Consider the following 8671-nt stretch of genomic DNA (forward strand, 5'->3'; position numbering starts at 1 on the left):
AGGTGACGCACCTTCCCAGGAGAGAGCCCAGCCTCCGAGCTGGACCCGCCCACACCCAGGCTGCTCAGTGCCGCACCTCACCCAGGACCAGGGTACAGAGGGAGGGGCGCGGGGGGGGCCCGCATTTCCGGGGAGGGAGAGCCCTTCTGCCCTCCGTCTCTGCACCAGTTTCCTGGGACAAGCCCCGCCCAGGCAGCTGCCCGGAGCTGTAGAACTGCCAGCTCCCCACTGAGGGAGCAGAGGTGAGTGTTCTGGAGGGCTGCCACCCACGCTGCACGCATCACGCACGTCACCCTGCCCTCCCGGGAGAACCAGGCCTGTCCTCTGCCTGGTGGCTGGACCGCCACCTGCAGGCCACAGCCCAAGGCTGGCTGACAAGTGCTCCCAGCATCCTCCTGGCCCTGCCCAGGTCACGCCGCCCTCAGTGTCACCCAGGGCTTTAGCCTCCGGGTCATTCCTCTCAGCAGGCCGAGACCCCAAAGGACAAAGGGCTCAGCCCTCCTGAGCATCTGAGCATCTCCTGGGCTCCACGGCAACGTCCCCAGAGTGTGGACGGCGCACAAAGGGTTGTCTGCGTCCTCCAGACCCATCAGCACAGAAGGGAGACGACGGGGCCTCCACCCAAGGCGCGAGGGGGGCCGGGGGGGGCACTGCTCCTACTCCCCATGGGGCGGCCCCTCTTTCCTTCCTCGTCCACATCTTCGTGTTGTTGCCTAGAAATTTCGCTTTACTTCTCTAAACCACCCAGCAGCCCTTCTATAGGTGGTGATTAGTTGAGCAGCTGCCACACCCGTGTGCCTTTATCCAACAGCTTCACCCGCCGTTCTCGGTCACGGACTCTGCAGTGTCACCACTTGGCCTCTGAGCAGGGACAGCGCCATCTGCCCACCTGGCAGGATCCCTGCACAACCGACAGACCACTGTCAAGGTCATCGCCTTCCCGCCACAGCTCCTGCTTCTGCGCTCTCTCCTTCCTCAGCAAATGATTCTCCTCTTCTGTCCGGTGGCCTCCAGCAGTCTCTCTTCATTCCTGGTATCTTCTAGATGTGTGTCTAGGACCCTGACCCTACTCTCGGGGGCCCCGGGTCCAGGCTGGGGGCCCGGGGCTCGCGCTTTCTGTCTCTTGGGTCCTCCTGGTGCTTCTGAGAGTGGTCTACACCCCTTAACGAGTCCCTCTACGCCACAAGAGCGAGAATGGATTCTTCCAGCTGCATCTAAGAACCTAGACAAATTCAGGATGCAAGCCTCGCTCTCCCGTGCTCTCTGCTGGGGGTGCACTTTCAATGCCCATGTCGTGTGCCTGCATTCTGGATGCTTCTTCACTACTGTCCCTTCCCGTCCTGCTCCTCTGTTGGGGTCCCTCTTAGGCGTACGTACATTTTCTCCCCTGCACATGCCACCTCTCGTGTGTGTGTGTGGGTGTGTGTGTGTGTGTGCACATGCGCACACACCTAAGCCTTTGTCTCTTTTCTGCTTTGCACTCTGGGCGGGTCACTGAGCTCTGTCTCCTGGATCACTAATCCTGTTTGCATCATGGGCTCACTCCCATCCATCCTCTGAGATGCTTGGCTCAGTGAATACATTTTTCATCTCTAAGATGTCCCATTTTCATACTTTGCTCAGTGTCTGCAGATTTGAGTTCTCACTTTCTTTGAATGGATGTAGTCCTTTCATTCGTTTCTTTTGAGTATCACAGATTAAGATTTTTTATGAGGCACTTCCATAAACGTGACCCCATCTGGAATGAATTCATGCTGACTATGGGTTTTCTTGGCTCTTTTTTCCTTTTTAAATTAAGGTGAAATTTATAAAACATAAAAGTAACCATTTTAAAATGTACAATTCAATGACATTTAATACACTCTCAGAGTCGTGCGACCAAGACTGTTTCTTAACATACAAAATCTCCCTGTGTTTTTAGATTTGGGTTTGCAGTAGTTTGAGGAGTTTCTTGTTTTGTTATTAGGTTTCTGCTTTTGCTTCTTTTTGTCTCGCTCTCCATTTTTGTCTAGGAATTGTGTAGCCTCCGCCAGTCAGCCATCACCGCACGTAACCTGCAGCCATCTGCAGGTCTCTGGTTTCTCCGGCCTGGCCTTGTCTCTGCTCGCCCCCTACCCCCTCCCCCATGGTGTCCTGCAGGCTGGAGCCCGAAGCCAGCCCAGCCCTGCACTGTCTCTTGCCCTCTCAGCCACAACATGGTCCGCTGTGATTAGTGAGACCTAAGGGAGATCTTAGGGAGATCTCAGACCTTTATGTAGTGGGTTTCCTCCTGTGTGAGAGCTTCCTTCCTCCTCTTTCTATCTTTTCTGTAAGAGCTGCAGGTCTAAGATATACCAGCCGACGGTGATGGATCCACGCTGAGGAGGGAGGGTCCCTCCACATGGACACTACGTGTGACGATGTGGCCTGGACCTGCTGCTGACCAGCCAAATCCCTCGCCTCCCAACGCGGCTGGACCGGACGGGTCTGTGGAAGGTGAGTTCCCATACTCACTCATAAACACAGTGGGCAGCGGTGACAATCCACAGGGGGGTGATGATGGAGCCCCCGCACAAGTGGTAGCCCTGGAACTGAAGGCTGGCCTGCCAGGGCCACTGTGCGAGTGAGGACATGTTTCCACCCACGATGCGGGCGCTGTAGCCGGTCCTCAGACCACAGGCTGTGAGGGGAGGGGGGACAGCAGTTGAGGGATGATCCCACAGACCTTTCTGGGGAAAGTGGTGCTGCAGCTATAGATCTCTCCTCTTTCCCTGACACCCTGCCGCCCTTACAGAGCTCACAGCCCGGGAAGAGCCCTGCAAACGTTGGGGGGTGGGGGGCATAGAGTGTGGAGCAAGGGCCAATGGAGTCTGTTTCGGAGGCTCTGATGCATGGTGCGGCCCTGAGCAAGCTCCATGCTGACCGCTGACTCCCTTCACAGACGTGGAAGACCGGGACACGCACACACACATCCCGGGAGAAAAGACTCAGGTCCAACCAGGGCAAGGACTCATTGGCTGAAAAGCAGGTGTGCCGGGGAGGGGAGGGGAGCGAGGGTGGGCCAGGCTGCAGGTGGAGAGCTGAGAGGGGAGGCGGCCCCCTCTGCAGCCCCAGGGGGCCCCAGGGAGAGAGCCTGGGGCCCCAGAGTGGGGTGGTGAGCCAGCTGGGTGCCTGCTGCCCTCTGGGCAGCTCTTCCATGCCAGGTGGCCATGGGCCTGTGACCTCTGCCCTTGGCTCAGCGAACAGCCCAGGAAGCCCACAGAGCCCCGGTGGATGCTTGTTGGGACCCTCCAAAGACCTCGCTTCTCTCTGGCATCCTCGCAGACCCACGCAAGCACTTTGGGGCTTTCTGAGAAACAGTTTGGATCAAGATATGGGAAATCAATCCTCTGAAAGCCAATTAACACAATGACCTTGACTGACCAGTTTGCTGAAAATCAATTCCCTAAATGATCGATGTACCCAAACCTTGAGACAAATATTTTAAACCTGGCCTGGCCAGTGTCTGTAGCCATTGCTAGCAGGAGCAGGGGCAGGAGTAGGGGCTCAGCATTCCAGCCAAATAGCTGAGCCAGGGCCAAGGGCACATTAGAAGAAGACTGTCAAGCCGGGCCAGTGCATAGCTGCTAGAAAACAGCCAGAAAGAGAAACCTCTGGGGCCTGTCTCGGTGATTCACCTAACAGATCACATGGGCCCATCTCATTCTGGGCACATGGCTTTAGCGAATTGATCTAATTCTGAGGACACAGCAGAGAGCAGAAGTCAAGAGGGTGGTGGGATCCCAGTTGTTCCACCTTTGCTAGCTGTGTGACCTCAGGTGAGTCCCTCACCCTCTCTGTGCCTCAGTTCCCCCTCTCAGAGTGGTTGTGTGGATTAAACAGTCAGTCGCACAGCCCAGTGTTTGTGGAGGTCATAATGCTCCCGCTTCCCTCTGGGCCTCCCCATCAGGCACTTGGCCACCTCCTGTCTGGTCACACCTGGCCGTGCATCCACTGCAGAAGCTCCCGCCCAGCCCTGGGACCAGCAGAGAGGGCCTGTCCCCAGGAGCTGCCCTCCCCTTCCTGCCTTCTCCCCTGCTGTCTGCAGACACAGAAGACTGCCAGCCAGTCTGTCCCTGCCCGGCCACCACACCCCCTAGCTGCCCCATTCCCCAGTCCCCTTCTTTCTTTCTTTGTAGTAGCGGATTCTCTAGAACAGCCACTGTTTCTCTCACTTCCACCCCCACCGTCCCGCAGTGCCCAGTGCCACCCTTCAGTCCCCTATCGCATTTCCAGAGCCCATCTGAGCCCTCGCAGCATTTGTCTGCTAGGACTCGGCTCTGAAAACCTACACAGAGAGGAACAGGAAGAGGGTAGGCCCTGAATCCTCCCACCTCCCCGCCCCAGACCACACTTCCCCGAGGCCTCCTCGGGCTGGGGTCTTCCCACCAATGCTCTTCCTGCCGAGGGCAAGGCAACTCCAAACTTCCTGCCACAGCTGCCACTGGAGACTCGCGGTGCTGGGGTCAGCCAGCTTGGTGCTAGACCCGCTCTCAGGAGGCGCTGCTGCCCAGTGCAGGGCCTCGGGCCAGCTCCCACTGTGCGCCAGCTCCCACTGTGCACATGTTCCTACTGTGCACATACTCCTGTGTGCGTGGTCCCACCAGGTGCATGCTTGCTCCTACTGTGCGTTTGGACTCTGCACCCCACACTCTCGAGGCCTCGCCATGTCCCCACTTGGGGCTTTTTGCAGCGAGGTTCAGCAGCCGTGCTCCTCCCTGCTGGCTGTCTCCGTGGACGGTGCCCGCCTGGCAGCATCCCATCAACCCTCCTTCCTACGACAGCCCATGACACAGAAGTGGCCCATGATGGCTCTCACCTGGTGGTCGGTGCACAGCCAGCAGCCACACCCCAGGGCCCTGGAGCCTGCCTCGTCGCGGGGAGGGGTCTGCCCTTCACCATCTCTGACCAACCACACAGAAACGCCTCTGTGTGCTTCGGGCGGGGACACCAAGGGCGGGCAGCAGAACTGGAGGCCAGAGGGCGTTTCACAGGCGCCTCCAGACTGCCCGACCTTGTCCGTCCTGGGGGAGTGAGGTGGCCTCCGGGAAGGGACATGTCCTGTTCCCTGCAGCCCCAAGGGCAGCTCCGGACTCGGCCAGGCTCAGGGAGGCGAGGCAAGGCTGGTATTGTGGGAGAAGTGGACAGATGCCACCAGCCAGGACTGACGCAGGGCGGCCGCTGGGACAGTGGCCCAGCCTCCTCACCAAACAGTGACCTTCCCATGTCACCCACTGAACCTCAGGAATGTGCTGGGGCTTGTGAGCTGCCTGCGGCCTTCCTTCCGGAGCCCAGGGCCTCCTCCCACCCCAGCAGCTGGGACCTCCTGAGGCTCCGTCACGGCCTGTCGGGGGCCCCAGGGGACCCATTGGAGCGCCCAAGCTTGCCTGCTGGCTTTTCTGAGTTTTTCCGGGAATGCAGAACCAATGAAGAGTAGTGTGATTTCACTCAGACTCATTCCTTTTCCCCAAACTGGCTCTCCCTGTGTCCTCTCAGGCCGGGGCCAGTGGCCGGCATGTCCCAAAGGTTGTCTGGACTGCGTCAGACTGTGCAGGAATCAGCTTTGTATCACCAACCAACTGCTCTGCCCCACCATGCCGTCCACGGAGACAGGCCGCCCCGCTCCACACCCCACACCACACACCACACACCACGTACCACACACACACACGCACACGCACACCCCACATACCACACACCACATACCACACACACACACAATCACACACAAACCATGTACCACATATACCATGTGCCACACACCACACACCCCACACCACACACACCATGTACCACACACACACACACACACACACACACACGCACATCCCACATACCACACACCACACACACACATCACACACACACACACACACCACATACCACACACCACATACCACACACACACACACACAATCACACACAAACCATGTACCACATATACCCTGTGCCACACACCACACCCCCCCACACACACACACCACACACACACACACACACACACACGCACACCCGAGGCCCACTATATGGCCCTGCGCAGGACCGCACCCTGAGTCTTACCAGTGGTGCTGCACTGTCACCTCAGCGGTGTGGCCCCTGAGCCTTGTGTACAGTGACGGTTGGGGGCAGGGGCAGGAGCAGTGCCTTTCCAGTGAAGTGGTTCCTGCTGCCACAGGAAGGTCCCACAGCCTCTGCCCAACACGGCAGGGGCTCTGCTCACCACACACCTGCCACCTGGGACCTCCGGCCCCCACAGCCAGTGAGGCACAAAGGGGAGGCTGAAGCCCAGGACAGGAGGACCTCCCCCCGCCCCCCCACGGCACTGGCTGTTAGCGGACAGCAGACAAGCCTGGGAGCAACGCACAACACGCGGTGGCTGCTCGTTCCTGGGGTAGAAATGTGGGGAGCGGCTGTGATCTTCACTGTACCTTTCTAACTTCTCACACTGGAAATAAGAAAAGAGGTAGAGGAAGAGGGAAGAGCAGGTGCAGGAGCCGAGAAAGTCTGAGCCGCCGCGCGATACCAGAGAAGGAGCTGTGTGCGCAGGGAGGGGGCGGCCAGCAGGGCCCGGGACTCTGGGTGCCCCAGGGGCAGCAGGGCTGACTTGGTGACAGCCTGGAAGAAGGCAGGCATGTCACCAGGGACTCAGGTCCCAGGCCCCAGTGCCACTGCTGTCTCAGAACATGTGGCCACAGTGCATATAAACAGGGTGCACGCACACACCCGTGTCTACGCAGGTGAGGACACGGTGCATATATGGACACAGCCTGAGTGTGTGCATGACACGGGTGCATGCACATGTGAGCACAGAGTGCGTGTGGAGTGCCTGCAGGTTCTCAGCCCTGGGACCGGAATGTGTGGAATTCAAGCACTGGGCTGGGGTGACAAGGGCTGGTGGGATTTGGGGTGTGACTGTGGGGGGGCTCCATCACTCCCCCCACGGTCCCTGCCAGTGGCAGATCCCGTCTCTAACAGTGGGGGAGGGCCCCTCCATGGCCTTGTGACCTTAGGAAGTGCCAGGCACTGTGCCTCCATTTCTTCTGTTAAAATGGCTTTTGGTGCTTGGCGGGGCCACGGACATGCCTGGACAACATGTGTCCCGGCCTAGGGTACCTGCCAGCCAGGCCCGGGTCCCCTGACGGCTCAGAACTGGGGAACCAGGAGTGGCACTGAGTGCGGCTCTGGGCTGGGAGAGCGAGAGAAAGTGCCTTTACCTTTGATGAAAAGGGGCCTCAGAAATGGGCTCACGCAGCCCCGAGTGGGTACTCGGATGAGAGTCACAAGCCCCCAGAGGCAGGGAGAGGCTGAGCTACTCCAGATGTGGGCACGAGAGGACCACAGGCGTTCCAGAGTTGGGTTGCGAGGCCCAACCCACCGTGTATCACCTACAGACACGCAGTTCAGTGGCCAGAGAGCCGCCGGGCTCAGATGGCACCAACGTGTGTGGAAGCTACTGGACTCTGGTCCCCAAGGTTCCACACGAGATGCCTGTGAAACGAAACGACGGGCAGCAGACCAGGGCCTCGTAGGGAAGGGGCTGCCCCTGGGCCGGGCGGCATTGCACTGCTGCCCCCATGCAGGGCTCACAGCAGCTTGCCTCCCACCACGCCTACGTGCAGCTGAGAAATGCAACACGCACAGCCCCGGCCAGGGCAGGCAGGAAGCCCCTGCAGGCACTGTGGGGACCCCGCAGCTGTCTGCACACGCGCTGTACACACAGACAGCCCCGTGTGAGTGGCCCCAGCAGGACACTGTGTCCCCACTGCCAGGGCTGCGCCCCCACGAGTGAGCAGGACACCAGTCTCCTTGCCGCCCCACTGCACGTCTGGCCCGTTTTATCTGCGGGGCCCAAACCCGGTTCTGCTGGGAGTTCAGACAAGGGCTCAGTGGGGCTGTGCTCTGCTGCCCAGGGGCCGGACGCCTCCACGCTGTTCTAGAACACGCAGATGGCCACGCCGCGGTCTCTGGTGCCAGATCACCAGAGTTTTTCGGGGACTCACAAACTACCCACCCTGCTCACTTCAATTCCCACCACCCCTTGGGTACTTCTGGGGCAGGAGAGGGTGAAGGGGACACGCTGATTCCGAAAACTTCCAAGGGCAGGACGCTGGAAGCAAGATCCTTTCAAAGAGCAGGAAAACCTTGGGCCGAGGGTGGGGCTTTCCTTCTGGTTCCAAAGCCTGATGGCGATGGCCAGGCCAGGGGCCAGGCCTTGTTTGAAGCTTCAAAGGGACCGAGCTGCCCCAGTGGCCAGCACGCCTGCACGGCTCCTTTCCATCTCAGCCTGAGGAAAAAGAATCAGATCTCTGTTCAAGGACAAGCACGGCCAGACGGTGACTCCTGACCCCAAAGCCTGTGGGGAACACATTTGTGGGGTCAGAGCAACTCTGCCGATGTGCAGTGACCCTTAGATGGCGCCTGCCAGGGCCTGCCCACCTGCAGCCCATCCGCCAGCTGGCCTTGACCACTATGCCAGGTGTCCAGACACTTGCCGGCCCTCAGCAGACAGCAGATTGTCTGGCTTAAATACCTCACTGGCTGAATCTTCCAGACTTTTCCGTGTGCCAGTAGCATTCCTCCCCCCCGCTCTGCCCAGAGAGTGTCTGTTGCGTGCAGACTCAACCCCATTTCACAGCCGGGTGCTCCCCTAAAT

The 8671-nt window shown here is 59.3% G+C and overlaps 1 long non-coding RNA gene across 2 annotated transcripts; it reads left to right on the forward strand.

Annotated features, from left to right (window-relative positions):
* Nucleotides 1-687: 687 nt before the first annotated feature.
* On the forward strand, nucleotides 688-3744 carry LOC117031948 (uncharacterized). Of its 2 annotated transcripts, none has more exons than XR_004424649.1 (4): nucleotides 688-1033; nucleotides 2314-2475; nucleotides 2921-3007; nucleotides 3169-3744. It is a non-coding gene; the product is annotated as an uncharacterized LOC117031948 (long non-coding RNA). The 2 variants fall into 2 exon arrangements; XR_004424651.1 differs by having other exon boundaries at nucleotides 688-928.
* The last annotated feature ends 4927 nt before the right edge of the window (nucleotides 3745-8671 follow it).

The sequence above is a fragment of the Rhinolophus ferrumequinum genome, chromosome 2 (genome assembly GCF_004115265.2).
Source record: "Rhinolophus ferrumequinum isolate MPI-CBG mRhiFer1 chromosome 2, mRhiFer1_v1.p, whole genome shotgun sequence".
NCBI lineage: Eukaryota > Metazoa > Chordata > Mammalia > Chiroptera > Rhinolophidae > Rhinolophus > Rhinolophus ferrumequinum.